Source organism: Symphalangus syndactylus, chromosome 5, assembly GCF_028878055.3.
Source record: "Symphalangus syndactylus isolate Jambi chromosome 5, NHGRI_mSymSyn1-v2.1_pri, whole genome shotgun sequence".
Lineage (NCBI taxonomy): Eukaryota > Metazoa > Chordata > Mammalia > Primates > Hylobatidae > Symphalangus > Symphalangus syndactylus.
Window position 1 is genome coordinate 34,836,675 of NC_072427.2, and position 18,893 is coordinate 34,855,567.

The 18,893-nt window shown below is 46.6% G+C and overlaps 1 protein-coding gene across 1 annotated transcript in view; it reads right to left on the reverse strand.

The window, feature by feature from the left end:
* Nucleotides 1–18,644, reverse strand: part of THSD4 (thrombospondin type 1 domain containing 4) — a 674,737-nt gene extending 656,093 nt beyond the window's left edge. Inside the window, exon 1 of the mRNA XM_055277915.2 lies at nucleotides 18,422–18,644. The gene's annotated coding sequence lies outside the window, so the exon portion shown is untranslated. The remainder of the gene's footprint in view (nucleotides 1–18,421) is intronic.
* Between the last annotated feature and the right edge of the window lie 249 nt (nucleotides 18,645–18,893).

Sequence of the window (18,893 nt, forward strand, 5' to 3'; positions counted from 1 at the left end):
TAACTAAAGAAAATATTCAAGGGCAGAAATATCAGGTGGGCAAGATACTTAAAATAAATGAGCCATTTGTTCCTGCTTCTGTATAAAGTTGCTTTTTCAATTTCAGATGACATGATACTGCAGATCAAAGTGGGGAAAAACCTTTGGAGTAAAAGTGCTTTTCTTCCCTAGATATGACTGACTTCGTTGCTTGATTTACAGCACTTGATTAACCTGGTTAAATGTCTCTGCTTCTGTGCAAGTCTCAGATGCAGAACTAGGGATCATCAAAGTGTATCATTATGATTTGTGCTTGTCTTTCCTCCCTCACAACACAGGACCTCTTCCTCAAAGACTTATTTGTTATATTTCTGGTGTCTAGAATAGCACCTGGGGTGCAGCAGATGTTCCCGATGACAGAAAGGCCTTCCATTCAAACTCAGGTGGGGGCCTTCTCTTCCATGCAGGATTGTGCTGCCTGTCTGAGGCACCACTCCCCAGCCCAGGATCCAAACAGCCACTCCATTCTTCTGCTAACTGTTTCTGAAATTAACATGACATTCTCCACCCTACTCCTAAAGACCACAATACCCAAATAAACAGCCGTGATGAGATGCAGGCCACCTTACCTAGGAATCAAAGACACCTAGACACACTCCAGCCTTCCTCCACTCTCAGACTCAACCTCTCCCCAGCATCCACTGTCAAGAGCAGTTTATAATCCCTGGGTCGTAGCTACCAAAGGAAAAAACATCAGACTACCATGGCTGAGCTCTGCATGGGAGCTGCAGCTTTTCTGATGTGCTGCCCTTTCTCCGAGATGATGACCCATCTCATTCCAAAAACCAATATTCTCCAGCTGCCTTGGCCAAAAACAGGTGGCCAGGGGAGGAAAAGGCAGCTGGGGGCTCAGGCCTTCCTCCTTGCTTTCCAATACAAGGCCTCAGTTCTGCTGCCTACAAATGGCCTCTTGCCACTCTGGTGAGCACGTGTGTACATCTGTGCATGAGCGTACACACATACACACACACACGTGTGTTGGGGAAGGAAGGTGTAACAAGTGCACTAACACTGAAAGAATAAACACAGTAAACACCACTTTCATTCACAAGGTGAGGATTCAGGGCTGAGTGGAACACAGCCAATGAGGTATTCTTCTGGAAAAAAATCTGTCTATAAAATGTATTTATTAAGGAAATCTATTTATTAAGGAAAGTTTGAAACTACAGAAAAATATAAAGAGGAAAGCCAAAATTACTCATTGTAATTGTAATTGTATTACCTAATAATCCAACTTACTCACCATTAAACCTTTTGATGTTCTTGTTTTTCTATGCATAATGCTTATACATATCATCTGCATATTTTACATATACTATTTCTACAAAACAAAATCACACATGTAGTTTTGTATTCTATTTTTACCTTACCTCATAAGCATCTCATTAGTAATATTCAAAATCATTTCTAATCACTGCAAAATAGTCCACCGTATGAATGTCTGATAACACACCTAATAATGTTCCCTTATTGTTGGAAAATATGATGAACATCGTTGTATAAAATTCCTTATGTGCTACTCTTCCTTGTTCCTTAGGATAAATTCCTAAAAAATGAAATCATTAAGCCAAAAGGTATGACTAAGGTCCTTCACAATGAATTCTTTTCAAAAACAATTCTATCAACCTAGAATCTCACATGTAGTGGATGAAATAAACACATTTGCCAATAATGCTATGATTGTAATCTCTCCTAATTTGATAAGTAATTAGTTAGGGTAGGGTAACTCTGCCACAAACCCCCTCAAAATGTGAATGGCTTAACATAGTAAAAGGATTTTTGCTCAAGTCACTATCTGATGCAGGTTGTCAGGAACATTCTACTTCACACAGTCATGCAGGCATCCAGGACCCTTTTCCCATTGAGTGATTCCACCATCGTCCAGGTGGAATTCCACCTGGGTTCTTTCCATTCCATGAACAAACAAGAGGAAAGAGAAAGCATAGAAGACTGAGCTAGCAGCTTCACTAAGTTAGCTTAAACCACTGCCACTCATATTCCATTACCCAGCCGAGTCATATGGCAGTATACCTGTCTGCAAAGGAGTGTGGGAAACAGTCTATCTCTATTCCCAGGAGGAAATCTTCTAGTGAACAACTAGCCAGCGTTTGTCATAATAGGGAAAAAAAAAATGGTAAAAGTCGTTATAACATGTACTCCTTCGATTATTGGTAAAGTTGGAATTGATTTTCATTTTTATTAGCCATGCACACTGTCTCTTCTGTGAATTTTTTACAACCTTATTTGCCCATTTTTCTGTAGGGCTCATAATATTTTGAAATGATTTTTTTTTTTTTTTTCAGATGGAGTCTGGCTCTGTGAGACTCGCCCCGTGAGCCACTGTGCCCAGCCATGTTTTGAAATAATTTTTAAGAGCTCTTTCTTCATTAACATTGTTAGCCCTTATTTTGTCAAGTTAGGACCTTGTTTTCGTTGGCTTTTCATCTTCTAATTTTATTTATAATTATTAAATAAATATGTTTTTATTTAGTGTCTTTAAATCAATCAATTATTTCCATTGTGACTTTCTGCTGGACATCTCATCACAAAGCAAACCTACACACAAAAAAACTGGGCAATTCTAATCCAACTCTCCAATGTCATTATTTTGTCATCATGATTCAAAGATGAATAAACTGATAGGTAAAGAAACCATGTGACTGGTACAAGGCATCACAGCTACTTAGAGGCAAAGCTAGGACTAAAGATTTTAAAAGTTAACATTTATTGGCCGGGCGCGGTGGCTCACACCTGTAATCCCAGCACTTCGGGAGGCCAAGGCAGGCGGATCACGAGGTCAGGAGATTGAGACCATCCTGGCTAACACGGTGAAACCCCGTCTCTACTAAAAATACAAAAAAATAGATGGGCGTGGTAGCGGGCGCCTGTAGTCCCAGGCCGGACTAATGAGGCTGAGGCAGGGAGAATGGCGTGAACCCGGGAGGCGGAGGTTGCAGTGACCCGAGATCGCGCCACTGCACTCCAGCCTGGGCGACAGGGCAGACTTCGTCTCAAAAAAAAAAAATAAAAAATAAAAAAATAAAAAAAAAGCTGGGCGCGGTGGCTCACACCTGTAATCCCAGCACTTTGGGAGGCCGAGGTGGGCAGATCATGAGGTCAGGAGACCAAGACCATCCTGGCTAACACGGTGAAACCCCGTCTCTACTAAAAATACAAAAAATTAGCTGGGCATGATGGCGGGCGCCTATAGTCCCAGCTACTCGGGAGACTGAGGCAGGAGAATGGCGTGAACCCAGGATGCGGAGCTTGCAGCGAGCTGAGATCACACCACTGCACTCCAGCCTGGGCAACTGAGCGAGACTCCGTCTCAAAAAAATAATAATAATAACATTTATTAAGTGTATAATATGTGACAGGTTGTGCTGAATGCTTTTAAACATTAACTAATTCTAAAGACAACCCTATGAAGCAGGTGCTATTTCTATCCCCATTTTACATAGAAATAAACTGAGGCTGTAAGCATTAAAACAATATGCCTACTCAGAGTCACACGGGTAGTAAGTGGCAGCAGCACGATTTGAATGCAAGCTCACCTAATTGTTGGAGTCATGGCTTGTCTTAGCACTAAATTAAACTGCCTCTCAGGGCTGGGCACAGTGGCTCATGCCTGTAATCCCAGCACTTTGGGAGGCCAAGGTTGAGAATTACTTCAGCTCAGGAGTTCGAGACCAGCCTGGACAACATGGCAAAACTCCATCTCTAGAAAAAATACAAAAAATAGCTGGGTGCGGTGGCACATGCCTGTAGTCTTAGCTACTCAGGAGGCTGAGTTGGGAGGATCGATTGAGCCCGAGAGCTCAAGGCTGCAATGAACCGAGACTGTGCCACTGCACTCGAGCCTGGTCAACAGAGAAAGACTCTATCTCAAAAAAAATAAAAATAAACTGTCTCTTGAGTCTCCTGACACACTGCATCAAATGTACCTTTTCAGGAGAGTTGCCAGTGTTCACATTTACCTGGTACACAGCACACAGGCTGCAGCCTGGGCCCCTGCCAGGCAAGATGTAGGGTGTGAGGTTGTGCTCTGCCCCATTCACTCTGGGACAGCTCCGCCCTTGAGTCCAGGATATTTTCTCAGTGCCTCCATGCATTTGCCCATCCAGAACGCATCCCAACTCAGTGTGCCTCGGCCACCATAAATCAGCCAACCACACATGCTGCCCTCGATGCTTCTGAATATCAAGGGAAAGGATCTGCCTCATCCTGCCCTGCTCCTGAGGCTTGCGCATCGACGTTTGAGTTATGTCATTATTTTTTTAAGTGATAGAAATCTAGTCAATGATTTGTAGCAATCACCACTGTGCAATGTATGTCAAAAAACTCTGTCTATCCTTACAGAAGGAGGGAGAAACCTAGCAAATTAGTCTGATTTCCTTGACACAATTCTGTGATGGGCCAGTATTAGGTAAGGCTGAAATCAGGTGCTGTGATTAAAAGATTATGACAATGTGAAAAAGTCAGTCATCACATAAATTAGAAAATGTTTTCAAGGAAACCAAGAGAGGCACATCCTTGGAGGTCAAGGGTCACCCAGAGGTCAAGAAGGACAATAAAGGGCGTTTAGGTTTAGAAAGAATAGGCTGTCACTATTCCCTTTTTCTTGAACTTCGTCATCAATGGCTATGATGCCCTACAAACCTGCTCTCTTCCTGTCTCTTCTGCCTTCCTTGTTGGCTCTCCCTATGACTCAAACCAGAACTAGAAAAATGTCAACAATAACCAACCCTCACTATCAAACTGTGTACTCTGGAGAAATACTCTTACACTCCAACCTCTTTATTATTTCATGCTAAGGTCTCAAAAACCCAACACCTCAAGACCTGCACGCTCATTCAGGCTGCTTCCCTGTACTTCGAGTTTCCTCCTGCTGCTGATGGCCCAAGGTGAATAAAAGGAGCCGTCACCAGCTCATGCCAAGCCCTCCTTCTTCAGTGGTGGCATCACCGTCCTTCCAGGAAGTGACTCTCAAAGCTTGCCTGGACCTCTGGGATACCCTCTCCCGTGTGCCTTGGGCCCACTCTTTTGCCAACTCTCAATTCTTCCTTTGTACTATCTCTCATGTACTTTCTTCTCCATGCCATTCTCCACCAGCCTCATCTAAACCATCATCCAGATAATTGCAGTTAATGTTCTCTGATTTCCCTATGCATCTTTGTCAAAAGTCAGATGGGTGTATTTCCAGGTTGTCGATAGTATTCCACTAATCTATGTGCCTTTCCCTCACCAATACAACACTGTCTTCATTGTTATAGCTATGTACGTCTTAAAACCAGGAACACTCATTCCCCCTCCTTTATTCTTCTTTTTCAAATTTGTTTTCAAAAGTTTGACTATCATATGTCTTGGTATAACTTTCTTTCTATTTAGGGTTTGCTCAACTTCTTGAATCTCTAAGTTTGAGTCTTATGCTCAATTTGGGAAGTTTTCAACCAGTATTTCATTGAGTAGTTTTTCATCCCACTCTTTTTCCTCCTCCTTTTTCTTCAAAGACAAAAATGTTAGCTCTTTTGTTATAGCCTTTTTTATTTTTTATTTTTTTGAGGCGGAGTCTCACTGTGTCACCCAGGCTGGAGTGCAGTGGCGCCATCTTGGCTCACAGCAACCTCTGCCTCCTGAGTTCAAGTGATTCTCCTGCCTTTGCCTTCCAAGTAGCTGGGATTACAGACATGTGCCACCATGCCCAGCTGATTTTTGTATTTTTAGTAGAGACGGGATTTCATCATGTTGGCCAGGCTGGTCTCAAACTCCTGACCTCGGGTGATCCACCCAACTCGGCCTCCCAAAGTGCTGGGATTACATGTTATAATCTTACAGATGCCTGAGACTCTATTCTTTTTTTTTTTCCTTCTTTCCCAGTCTATTTTTATATCTGTTGCTCAGGTTGGGTAATTTCTATCGTTACATCTTCCAGTCCACTGATTCTTTCCTGTCATCTCCATTCTGCTGTTTAACCCATCAGTGAAGTTTTATTTTTGTTATTATATTTTTCCATTCTAAAATTTCCATTTGGGATTAAAGACTTAAATGTAATGCTAGAAACTGTAAAATTACTAGAAGAAAACAAAGGAGAAATACTACAAGACACTGGCCTGGAATAATTTCTTATATTTAACCCCAAAAGTGCAGGCAAAAATAGACAAATGGGATTACATGAAACTAAAAAGCTTCTTCACAGCAAAGGAAACAACTAATAGTGTAAAGAGACAACCCACAGAATGGGAGAAAAAATTTGAAAGCCAAACATCCAATAAGGGGTTAATATCCAAAATATATAAGGAACTCAAACAACTCAACAGTAAGAAAATAAAAAACCCAATTAAAAAATGGGCAGAGGACCTGAACAGACATTTCTCAAACAAAGATATACAAACAGCCCACAGATATATCAAAAGATCCTCAACATCGCTATCCTTCAGGGAAATGCAAATTAAAACCACAGTGAGATATCATCTCACACCTGTCAGAATGGCTATTATCAAAAAGATAAAATAAATCAAGTGTTGGTGAGTAGGTGGAGAAAAAGAAAATCTTGCATACTATTGGTGGGAATGTAAATTAGTACAGCCATTATGGAAAATTGTATAGAGCTTCCTCAAAAAAACTAAAAATAGAATTACCATATGATCTAAGAATCCCACTTCTGGGTATTTACCCAAAAGATTTGAAATCAGTTTGTCAAGAGAGATCTGCACTCCCATGTTCAATGAATGCAGCACTATTCACAATAGCCAAGTTATGGAATCAATCTATGTGTCTATCAACAGATGAACATGGTATACCTATGCATATGATGGGACATTATTCAACCTTAAAAAGGAAGAAAATCCTACATGCTACAACATGGATGAATCTGCAGGACATTACGCTAAATGAAATAAGCCAGGCACAGAAAGACAAATACCACGTTTTTACTTATATGTGGAATCTAAAACATCAAACTCACAGAAGCAGAGAGTAGAATGGTGGTTACAGAGGCTGGAGGGTGGGGGGAATGGTGAGGTTATGGTTAAAGGGTAGAGAGACTCAGACAGGAGGAATAAGCCTTTTTTGAGATCTATTGCATAGTGCAGTGAAAATGGTTAATAACAGTATTTTGTACATTTCAAACTTCCTAAGAGTAAATTTCAGATATTCTCACTACAAAAAAATGATAAGTATTTGAGGTGAGGAATATGTTAGGTTGATTTCATTATTCCACATTGTGTTCATAAATCATAGCATCACTTTGTACCCCATAATATAATGCAGTTATAAATTGTCAATCTACAATAAAATGTTTTACAATTTTTTGAAAATAAAAGAAAATTTCCATTTGATTCTTCTGTTTCTTTGCTGAGACTTCTCATTTAGATTTTCTTTATTTGCCTCAGGCGTGGTCATAATTGCTCCTTGAGGCATTTTTATGATGGCCACTTCAAAGTCTTTGTGAGATATTCCCACATCTCTGTCAACTCAGTGCTGGCATCAACTGATTGTCTTTTTCATTCAGTGTGAGATCTTCCTGGTTCTCAGTGTGATGAGTGATTTTCCATTGAAACCTGGACATTTTAGGTATTATGGTATGAGGTGCTAGATCTTATTTAAACCTTCCCTTTTCCCTGGCTTCTTCTGACACTGCTCCAGCAAGGAAGGGGGCCCCCGTCATGATGGCCACGTGGGAATAGAAGGCCAGGTTCCCCACTTGGCCTCCAGTAACACCTGAGGGGGAAAGGGGAGTCGTCATTGCTTCTGGGTAGAGGTGGGAGTTCCAGCTCCCCACCAGGTCCCCACTGACATGTCCCAGGCTTGGAGGGGCAGGAGAGCCTCCTGTGGCCTGTGCTAGTACCACAGCAGGGAGGCTCAGAGGGATGCACGGCTTCACTACTGCTGGGTGGTGGTAAGAGTCCTAACTGTCCACTAGGCCTCCTCTGACCACCCCAGTAGGAATTAAGAATTAGTGTCCTGGAGATGGAAATGGATTGCTGGACGTCAAACAAGTTAGTGACAAAGCTGGGGCTCAACGCCCATGCCCTTGGCTGCAAGACCACTCGCTTCTGAACCAAACACACAGGAAGAATGCCAGCCCCCTGCCCAACAGAATAATGAAAGATCTCACCAGCCAAAGGACAGCGGCTGCCTCCCTTCACATCCTGTCAGACCCAGGCCAGAAAGCACATGTGGCTGTGCGCCACCACCCCCAAACAACACAAACACACGTCTACTTAAGACGGGTCTCCCATCCAACATACACAGCAAAAACATGTTCCCGAGCCAAGAACCACAGCATCACAGTCACCTTCGGGGCTGGTGGTCTTCCATCTGGAGAGGTTCTGGCTTTCCTACTGTTGGAATCTCTGAAACCAAGATATACCCAGGAGCAGCCAGCAGGCCCGGCGCCCCCCTCCTGACGGGAGAGCTGGGTCTGCACCCAGCTGGAGGCACCTTCTTCGGACCTGGGGCCTCCCCCTGGCCCTGGTCGGCCAGCCGCAGTCTCAGCACAGCACTGCTTATTCTCCAGTAAGGGAAAGCTGGTGACCCCGGAGGGGAAACTCTGCTTTCTAACAGTCTTTGTTTTTGTTTCCATTTAAAAAGGTTAGTGACTTTATTGCATGTGGTAAGAACCAAAGTAACAATTTCAAAGAGGCTCAGCATGTTTTGGATCTGACCAAATATACAGAACTTTTGAGTGAGGAGGAAAGAAAAGGGAAAAGAGGGGAGCAAAAGTTTATTCCACATTCACTGTGTGCCAGACACAAGCCTCGGTGCTCTGTCTATGCTCTCGCCTGCCTTTTACAATAAAAAAATTCCAGCTAGAATGAAGTTCCAAACTCCAGCCAGCAGGCTGTTGGGAGTCAGGCAGAGCTGCTGGACTCCAGGAAAGTACACAATAATAAACCAGTGTAGGGTATAAAATTTTTTCTTTTCTTCTCTTTTCTCTTTTCCCTTCCTTTTCCTTGCCTTCCTTTCCCCTTTCCTTTTCCCTTCCTCTTCACCTTCTCTCCTCTTCTCTTCTCTCTCTGGCTGGGTCTCACTCTGTCACCCAGGTTGGATTGCAGTTGCATGAACATGGCTCACTGCAGCCTCAAAACTCCTGGGCTCAAGCAATTCTCCTACTTTAGCCTCCCATATATGTAGCTGGGACCACAGGTGAACACCACCAGCTGGGACCACAGGTGCACACCACCATGCCTGGCTAATAGTTTGATGTTTTGTAGAGATGGGGGTCTCACTTTGTTGCCCAGGCTGGTCTCGAACTCCTGGGCTCAAGCGATCTTCCCGTCCCGGCCTCCCAAAGTGCCAGGATTACAGGCATGAGCCACCATGCCTAGCCAGAGTATACAATTTAAATCATGAAACAGAATGACAATAACAATATTAATAAGGCTATTGGGTACCAAAATTTTGAAATAATATGATTTAAAATTTTTAATTCACTAGAATAACTACCTAAATAATTTAAAATTGTATTAAAGTAACTGCCTATGTTGGTACCATTCAAGCTGATAAATACCCCAATCTTTTGATAGAACTTGTGAATTAAGCATTTTTCTTATGAGCACTGGAATATCTATGAATGATTTTGTTGACTATCAGGATATTTTAACATTCACTCTTCCTACAATTTAAAACAATTTTCAAATATAAGCTTCTAGACCAGGGGTCCACAAACTCTGGCCCACAGGTTAAACCTGACCCTCTGCCTGTTTTTGCCACATTTTCAAATGATTGAATAAAAATCAAGAGAAGAACATTTTATGGCACATAAAAATTATATGAAATTAAAATTGTGGTGCCCATAAGTCAGTTTCACTGGAACACAGTCCTGCCCATTCATTTATATATTGTCTACGGCTTCTTTCGTGCTCAAAAGGAAAAGCTGATTAGTTGCAACAAAGACCACACAGCCTGCAAAGTCAAAATATTAATGTTTGGCTCTTTCCAAGAAAATATGCGGACCCCCAATCTAGACAGTCTGTCAAATGGTGGTGCTGGTGTCAGACTGAAAACACACCGAGATGATGATGATCATGATGAGAACAGCAACAACCACGACCACCAGCTTGGCAACTGAGAAAGCCAAAAAAGCATCACGAGATACCGAGTGGGTAATTTATGAGTGAGCCCACTGTGCAATGTGAGAGAGAGTGTGACCATATGAGAAGCAACAGCAAAGCGAAGCTATGTGTTTTGAGACCATATCAAGTAAATGCACACTCTACATTTATTCCGTAGGGGGAAAAGTCTGAATTATGAGAGACCTGAATACTGCGAGGTCTTCGAGAATGCAGCCCTCCCATAAAACACAACAGGCTTCTACTTCCTTTCTCCCTCTTCCCTTTCTCCCTCTTCCCTCTCCCCCAACCTTGTTTCCTCCTGTTGGGAGGCAGATCCCACCCCAAGTCTTTCTGAATTCCCACCAATCTAAATCTGATGGCTGTCTGGGTTCCCCAGCCTCTCTACGGCATGTTTATCACAGTGATTTTCCTCTCACCCGCCCCCTGCTAAGGCTGTAAGTATAATATTACTCCCCACCTCTCACACCCCCAGGCAAGAACACACCTTCTTCATCTATAAGAAGAAAGAAGTTCTAGTGTTCATCTGCACAACAGTTGGCCCTTCATGCATTGTAGGCTTGAGCAAACACCTTACCTATGCTCTCTCCTCTAATTCCTACAGCATGTACAGAGATTGTTAGCCCATTTCACACATGAGGAAACTGAAGCTTAAAGAGATTAAGCTGCCCAACGCCACACATGCAGAGTCAGATCTGGAATTCACACACTTTACAGTACATGGCGCTGCCACCTGATGCACAGTAGGGGCTCAGAAAGCACTGGATGCCTGAGTGAATGACTGCATAGCAATGACCACACAGGACCACTAACGCACAGCAGCGCAGTCTCAGAAGCAGCCAAGACCTTCCACTCCAAGGGACCTCTGTGGACACTGAAATAACTTCCCTCTCTGGAACTCAGAAAGTCACCACTCGAACAGTACCTCTCACACCCCTTGCTAAGAGTGAGGTATCAAGTTCCTCCAATCTGAGCCTCAGGAAAGAACAGTAACTAGTGAGGAAAGGAAGGGTAGGCAGAAAACAAGCACCTGTTCTGTTTCTGGGTCAATTTCTCTGAAGACCCCATGAGCAGCACGGACCACTCTTATTACAGTTCTTGCTTTTGACCTGGTAATCACATGGCTGGGAAGTGTATTTCCAAAGCAGAACATGAGATCAGAAATAAACAAACATCAGCAAATTGAACACTCGTGTTGGTAGTGCCAATTTTTAGAGTGGGAGATACTAGAAACAACCTAGATCCTTGTTAGAGGGTGGGGAATGGCTAAGAAAACCACGATGGAGCAAAATGATGGCAAGTATCATTGTGCTTTAAAAAATGGGAACCCTGCTTAGGTGGAAAGTGGGAAATGTTGACACAAAACCCTATTAGTTGAAAAGACAAATCTGCATGTGCTAAATTAAAACATAAGCCGATATCAAGGGGAAAACAGAGCAATATCAGCAGTGGCATTATGCGTGTATGTGCTCATGTGAAAGAGGCCCAGAAGACAGAGCATCCTGTGAGAGGCTGAGAGCAGGCAGAGACCCTTCCTCACTGAGGTACTCACTATCTGGCCTGAGAGTTCCTCCCCCTGGCCCCACCACCAGTATTTGTTTTGGAGTCAGATGACTTGAAATTCAAACATCACTCTGATGTCTACTTGCTGTGTGAGCCTGTGAACATTCCTTAGCCTCTCTGAGCCTCAGTTTTCTAGCTGTAGAGTAGAAATAATAGTGTCTAGTTCACACAGGTTGTTGAGAGGATTAAATAAAAGAACCCAGGTAAATCCCAGTACCTGACACAGGACTCTGTAAATGGCAGCTCCTCCCCGCTTAGCTGACCAGAAGATCCTCTGAACTTCAAGCAGAATTAAATCCCGGGCCTCAACTAAAACATCGCTAAAGTCAAGCAGGTCCTGGGTACTTGTCTGCTCTGGAAAAGACACTAACTAAATGGAACTAAAGGCTATACTGTCACTACATGCCCTGTAATGAGACTTCAAAACTTGAAGACACAGCTCTACCCTCAGGGCTCACCTTACAACCAGCAATAAACCCTCCTACATGGTTCCCAAGGGGAAATGTGCACGGTTGGATTTGATCCTCCTGTCAATCATTAGGTAAGTATAACTATTATTATCCCCCACCAAGAACAAGGCAATGAGAGGGCAGAGAAACCAGAAAAGAGGGCAGAGTGGGGATTTGCATCCAGGCCAGACGGCCTTCACGGCTCCTGATTTTGCTCTCAAGACAGCTGCATTCTCTACCCTCAGCCACTTGGCTTGTGACTGTCAGGTCACAGCAAAGCTAGCAAGGAGCAGAGCCAGTGCAGAATTGGCCAGCATCACTGGAGGACCCAACAGATGTCACAGGCCAGCCCACAAGTAGTCTGACAACCTCGCATGAGGGCAGGAGACAAGGGGCAGGGTAATGTCATCAAAGGGGCAGCTGGAAACCACGGAGCTGGAGCAAAGGGAGGAGCAAGCCAGACAGAATCCAAGGCATGTGAGGGTCAGGGGTCAAACAAGGGAGATCAATCAAAGAGTCAGTTGTCAATTTACCCAGAGCAAGCCTTGGAGCCCTGGAAGAGAAGTTGCTTCTGTCCTTCCCAAAGGAGACGCAAGCTCAGGATTCAGCCAAAGTGGAAAAAAAAAAAAAAAAGTGATAGCTAGCATTCAAGTGGCACTTTTCCACACGCCTGAGATCGTTCTGAGCATTTTCCAGGTGGAAAAACTACAGCCCCAGAGGCCAACGAACCTGTTCAAGGCCCAAAACTTGGTAGAGCCAAGGCTCAAACTCAGGACCTGGCTCCAGAGTGCTCTCCTCCTCAGCACCACTGTGCTGCTGCCTGGCCTGAGAAAGGAGGTGGGCTCCTCTTCCTTCACATCACAAGTGATCAGAGACGCAACATTTCAGGGAGAAAAGTATGTCTGGCAACTACAAATCTGTAGCTTGCTGATATGATCAGAGGGTTTCCAAGAAGGAAGCAGGTAGGGCAGCCTCCCAGCAGTCCGTTTATCCTTTTTCATTGGAAATTAATCTTCTTCTCTCTCCTGACTGTGCCTCTAAGAAAAATGGTTAAGTCAAAGACATGGCTCGTCATCCTCCCACCCCTGTAGTCACATGGCTGCATCCCCACCATAAATCAAAGCTGATGCCCCCTTTCATCAGATGCCTGCAGATAATTCCCCTGTGATTTCCCTACTGGGGCTCAGAGGGCCAAGGCCTAAAGGGTTAACATCTCATTTCCTCTTGTCTTTCAAGCCTTAATCCCCATCCTGAGCTGGGTGCATTCCAAGCCCACCTGGAGCAGGTCATGACGAGCTCCCAGCCCATGGCTGGCCCTTCATTTCCCCTGGCAGGAGATTAGATGGGGCGCCCATTAATCACTCCATGCTTTGGTCCTCACTGCTGGCCAGGCCTTAGGCAGCTGGCCAAGGGCCGGGAGGGTGGAGCAGGCCACATGCTGCCCACCCGGTTGTGGGCTGCCCAGTGCCACCCTCCTGGGACAAGACACAGCAGTACTGTGAGCCTGGCTCACTGCCCTTGGACCACGCCCTAGAGAAGCATGGCTAAGGGGCACCACTGCCTGAGGTGCCACCTCAGTGATCAGCTTCGGAAAGGCTGGTAAGAGAAGACAACTGGGCAGTACACTCAGCTGGGTGACCGGGTAGACAGGAAAAGAGGTCAACAGAAAGAGACCACTTTCCCAAGACAACTCATCAATACACAAAACTGCTGCCTCTTGTTCCTTGGGTTCTTCTTTGGGGAATCTAAAGGGAAGCTGGGGAAGGGGAGTGGGGCGAGCAGGGATGTTGGATGGATAATTCATCATTATTATCACCGCACATCTGGGAGTGTTCATTTGCTGGGTCTGAATACACAGTTGTAACATTCAGCCCTGTGCCCTTCAGACACAAAACCCTGGATTTGAGGGGGCCTGAGATTATATATACATTTTTCCTATAGCAATATATTGAGCTCCAATTGTCTCAAGCACTGATCAGGCACGGAGTAAAGAAATGGGGCGAGAATTGACACTGAGCGCGGGCTATGTGCCTTAGGGCTTTGCCTTAAGCTCTGCATACCCATGCACTGGTCCCCCACCAGCCCTCCAGACTTTGGCCATCCTCTCGTTACACATGGGGAAACTGAGGCTGGGTGGGTAGGAAGTGGAGCAAGTCCTGCTGAATGAAAGAGATCTGTCAACGGCCAGATCCCACTCTGGGAAAGGAGGTTCAACTCACCATGCCTGCAGGGAGGAAGGGGCTAGCTTTGCCTGTCCAGCCCTGTTTGGGGGGTCCCAAACCAAGCAACTCGGGGCTCTTGAACAAACCCACCCTGGTCTTTCTCCCTCAGCACTCGCTCAGGTCCCAAAAGAAATTCACAGTGAGTCTGGTGGCAGGTGGGCTTACATGCCTTCGAGTAAGCTGAGGGGGCTGGGCCTTCAGGACTGAACTAAAGACCCCTCGGGCCAAAAGAGAGGACCCTCCTCCTGGCCTTGGCCACAATTCTCCGTTGCTCACTCCTTAGAGTCAAAGTCAGGGCCTCTGTCAAAAAGGAACATGCTGCCTGGGATAAAGCGGCATATTAACCCACCACCTGTCGCTAGAACCACATTGTAAAGGAAGCCCAGGGCAGTGGTCCCCAAACCTGGGTGTGCAGAAGAATCGCCTGAGGTAATCTTAAAAATGCCAGTTCTCAACCCCTGCTTCCACCCTGGAGCCTGTGTTTTTCTTTCACCAGATCTGAATTTTGATTCAGATGTTCCTGGGACAACTGTTTCAGGAAATAATGATATAGTGGAAAGAACACCAGATTTAGAGAGCTGGGTTTAAGATTTCAGCTCCAAACCTGAGCTGCTGACCTCAGGCAAGTAAGCCTCAACTTTCTTCCTGTACAATGCAGATGCTGACGTCTCCCTTATAGGTGGCTGGGAGGATTAAAAGAGAAACCACTGAAAGCCCCAAGCATCGCACACACCAGTGCTCACTAAGCATGGCCCCAATGAGGCTAACAAGCCAGCGAGGCTATGGGCACAGAAGTAAGTTTTGACGGTAGGAGGAAAAGAGAGCAAAACAGGCCCAGATGATGAAGGGGTGTCCCAGCCTCAGCATGGCGTTCCTGTGGAGGAGGAGTAAAATCGGGGGATCCCAAGAGGGGGCCAGAGGCAGCACAGCAGCCTAAAACCAGCTTCCCCTGAATCTCCTCCCCGCCTGCGTCAGCCTGCATCATGTGTTGGCTTCCAGCACGACATTTTTAATCCATTTTCACAGCGAGGATATTCAACAAATACACATGTAACCTTTACATCTGTGCATAAGTAAACATCACGATTCTGCATACACATGCAAAGAAAGAGAAAAGGTGGGAAAACCAGAAAGAAGAGGAGAGAGAAGGGAAAAGTGAGATGGGGGGTCAAACCCAGGCAAGTAGTCACGTGCTTTCAAGTGTGTTGGGGCCACTAACATGTGGACAGTGTGTTCCATGACCCGGAGAGGCCCAAGGAGGCTGCTCAGGGGAAACCTCAGAGTGGCTGGGGAGGCGAGGCTCATTTAGGCTGAACATAGAGCAGGCGCAAAGAATGCAGGGAAGAGACACAGGAGTGTGTGCAAGAAAGGTTGGTTGGGATACACTGCCTGGCAAAATTTAGATCAGAAGAGGGGAAATCTGAATTTCTGAGCTGGGGATGGGAGGTGTGGGGAGGGCAGATAAGACCATGATAAAGAAACTGGGTGAGTGGAGGGATGGCCTTCAAGCAGGAAGGCGTTGGGATGGCTCTTGGATCAATAAAGTAGACTGGGATTAGGAAACATTTTAAATGCCCTGATGAAAATTAACCTGGATTCAACTGTGTCCATACAGTACTTTCCTATCTCTCAGTCTTTCCTCAAGCTCTTTCCTCTCCTTGGCCTGTCCTCCCTCCCCACCAGCCTCTCCCATCTCCTTGAACTCCTCCTTAGGCTTCAAAGCCCAGTGGTAACTGCCCTAGCTCCTCCCATGCAGAATCAATTTCTCCCTCATCTGCCTCTCCTTGATGTTTTGCACATCCCCCTTGTATTGCGGTTATTTCTTTACTTCCCCTTCTCCTCTGGGTGGTTATTTATCATCTGCTAGCCTGTGGACTCCCTGAAGGCAATGAGATAGTCTTGTTCATAGCATAAGCTCCAGCACATAGTAACAGTCCCTGGCACATAGCAGATGCTCAGAAATACCTGCTATGTGCAGATATTTAATTGGAGATCCATTAAATAGAAGTGAATACTGGGGAGCCATTGTGATTTCTTGAGAGAAATGATGTAGTGAAATCAGAATTTTAGAAATATTAATCTATCAGCATGAAAGAAGATGGATTAAAATGAAGAAAGCAACTTGTGGCTGGGAGTCAAGAGGGGAGATTATTACTGTAATTTGGACATGGTTGAAGGTGGGGGCAGTGGGAATGGAGACAGGGAAATAATTCCTCAGATATCACAAAAGAATGTGGCAGAGATTTTGCGATGAATGAGCTATAAATGTGGGGGACAGAATGGGAGTGTTGTGAATATTTAAACACTGAGACTCCCAGCAATTAGGATAAAAGTGGTACCATGGAGGAAAACGTGGGGGATGGAGAACAAGGCAATACACAGCCTCTGTGTAGGATAACTGATTGCAATCTCCACAAGTTTTTCTAGACAAAAACAAAAACAAACTCCAAGTCAAAAATCTCCTCACCCCTGATCTTCCTCCCAAACTCTGGGCTGTATTTTTCTTTCCCTAACAGCCAGTAAGAAACATTTCTTCACGGCATAGGAGACTGAAAAGAAGGTAATGCCAACCTGGTGCCCTGCCCAGTGCTGGGCACAGAGATCACATGAGTTCAACTGGCCAGCCTCCCCACAAGAGATCAACCCAGTTGCTTATTCAGAAGGGGCTCCAGCATCCTGATCACCCAAACTCATTTCCCAGGCCCAGACCTCTGGGAAATCCCTGCTCCAGCCCTGCAGATTTATAGGAAAGTCCCAGGACGCCCATCTGCTTGCTTCCTCACATTAATTTCGGGGCTAGGATTTTGTTTTCTAAAGGAATTCAACTATGATGCCAACAAAAATCTATAGGAATTGAAGAGTTCCGTATTTGAAGTCACATTTTAAAATGTTTGCTTCTTTGTATATTGAGACCCAGTAAGACCCTAGTAAGCCCAGTTACTCCATCACCTCCAACAATATCAATCAAGTAGAAGACATGCAGATTTTAAAAGCTGTGTGATCCTTGAAAAATCTTCAGACTGTTATGGGTCCTGGGTGCCTCCAGCTGTGAAAGGAGGGTTGGACAAGGCGATTCCTTAGATCTCTCTCGGGTCTCTATTTCTCTAATTCCAAATTCCAACAGGCATCCAATGATTGCTACCCATGTCCAAGCTTTAGACTCAGAGCCCGAAAAGGACGAAGCGCAGCGTGGTAGAGATCGCAAAGAGACAGGAAGAGAAGCAAGCATGCACTTTTAATAAGACGGCAAAGGAGGCTGGGAGGCACGGTGCTGGGTGTGGACTGCTTAAAAAACTTATTAGACCACAAATTCCAGATACTTAGGTGGGCCCGAGAACGCCCTGAAATCCCCTTCCCAAGTCAGGGCTGATGTTATTTCAAAGAAAAAGAAAAAACTTCCAGATCTGCAGAGCTCCAAGGTGAGCTCGCTGTGCAAAAGCTACTTCTGTAAGTGCGCCGAGGGGCCGCAGGTACTTAGGCTGCACTTGAGGAAGTGTCTAGAGTTGGCGGAAACAACCCATCCACTCGGGCTCCAGGCGCTTGCTGGGTTGCAGCAACTAAACTGAGAGAGACAGACAGACACACAGATCCGAGGCCCCAGGCCAGGACTCAAGGAGCGCTACCGAGACTTGCCCGGCTCTCGGGCCCCAGGCGGGAGGGAGGCGAGGCTGAGGTCGGGGGCGCACGGGCTGGGTGTGTACTCGCCGGTCCCCCTCCGACCCGACCCGGGGAGCACGGGGCCCCGACCCGGGGACGACTGAGGTGGATTGTCCCTAGAGTTTAAGACTGTCCCTAGAGTCGAGGGTGGAGGGGTGAGCGCTGGCGCCAGCACAGAGCAAGACTCCCAGCAAGGAACAGAATCAGAGGAGGCGCAGCCGTCCGCACGGACCAAGCGCGCGCTGGCTCCCCGAGCCCGGAGCGGCGCAGCCCGCGGCGCCCCGGACACACCCACTGGGTAGCCAGCGCCAGCCCGCCCCGCCGGCCAGAGAGCGGGGGCCGGAGCCTGGGCAGCGGAAGCCGGGTCGGGGCCGCGCGGGCGGCGCGCAGGGGACGCGGGGCGCGCGGCTCTGCTCACCTGGCGGTCCGCGTCCCGGAGCGACCGGCGGCCGCCTCGCCTCGCCTCGCCCCCGCGTGGTTCCCGGCGCCAGGCAGCCCCGAGCGCCGCCGCATGGACGGCCGCCGCCGCCGCCGCCCTGCGCCCGCCCTGCACGGGCTCCCGCTGTGCCCGGATTCTGCGTCGGGCTGGGCGGGCGGCCAGCGGTTCAGGCGCGCGAGGAGAGCTCCGGCTCCGAGTTTGCGATCGGAGAGCGGGATCCGCGCTCCCTCGGTCCTTCTTCCCTCCCCCCTTGCGGCCTCCCGCTGTCATCTGGAGCCGCTCCTGCCGCCCCCTGGCGGCGACCGCGGGAAGGGCCGGCCCCCATCCGCACCCCCGACCCCCGAGGTCAACAACAGGATGGTCCCTGGGTCCCAGGGGAAGAGACATCACCCAGTAGGAGGGAGCACGGTCTAGACAGAGGCCACGAGAGCGGGAGGGGGCGAGAGTGGAG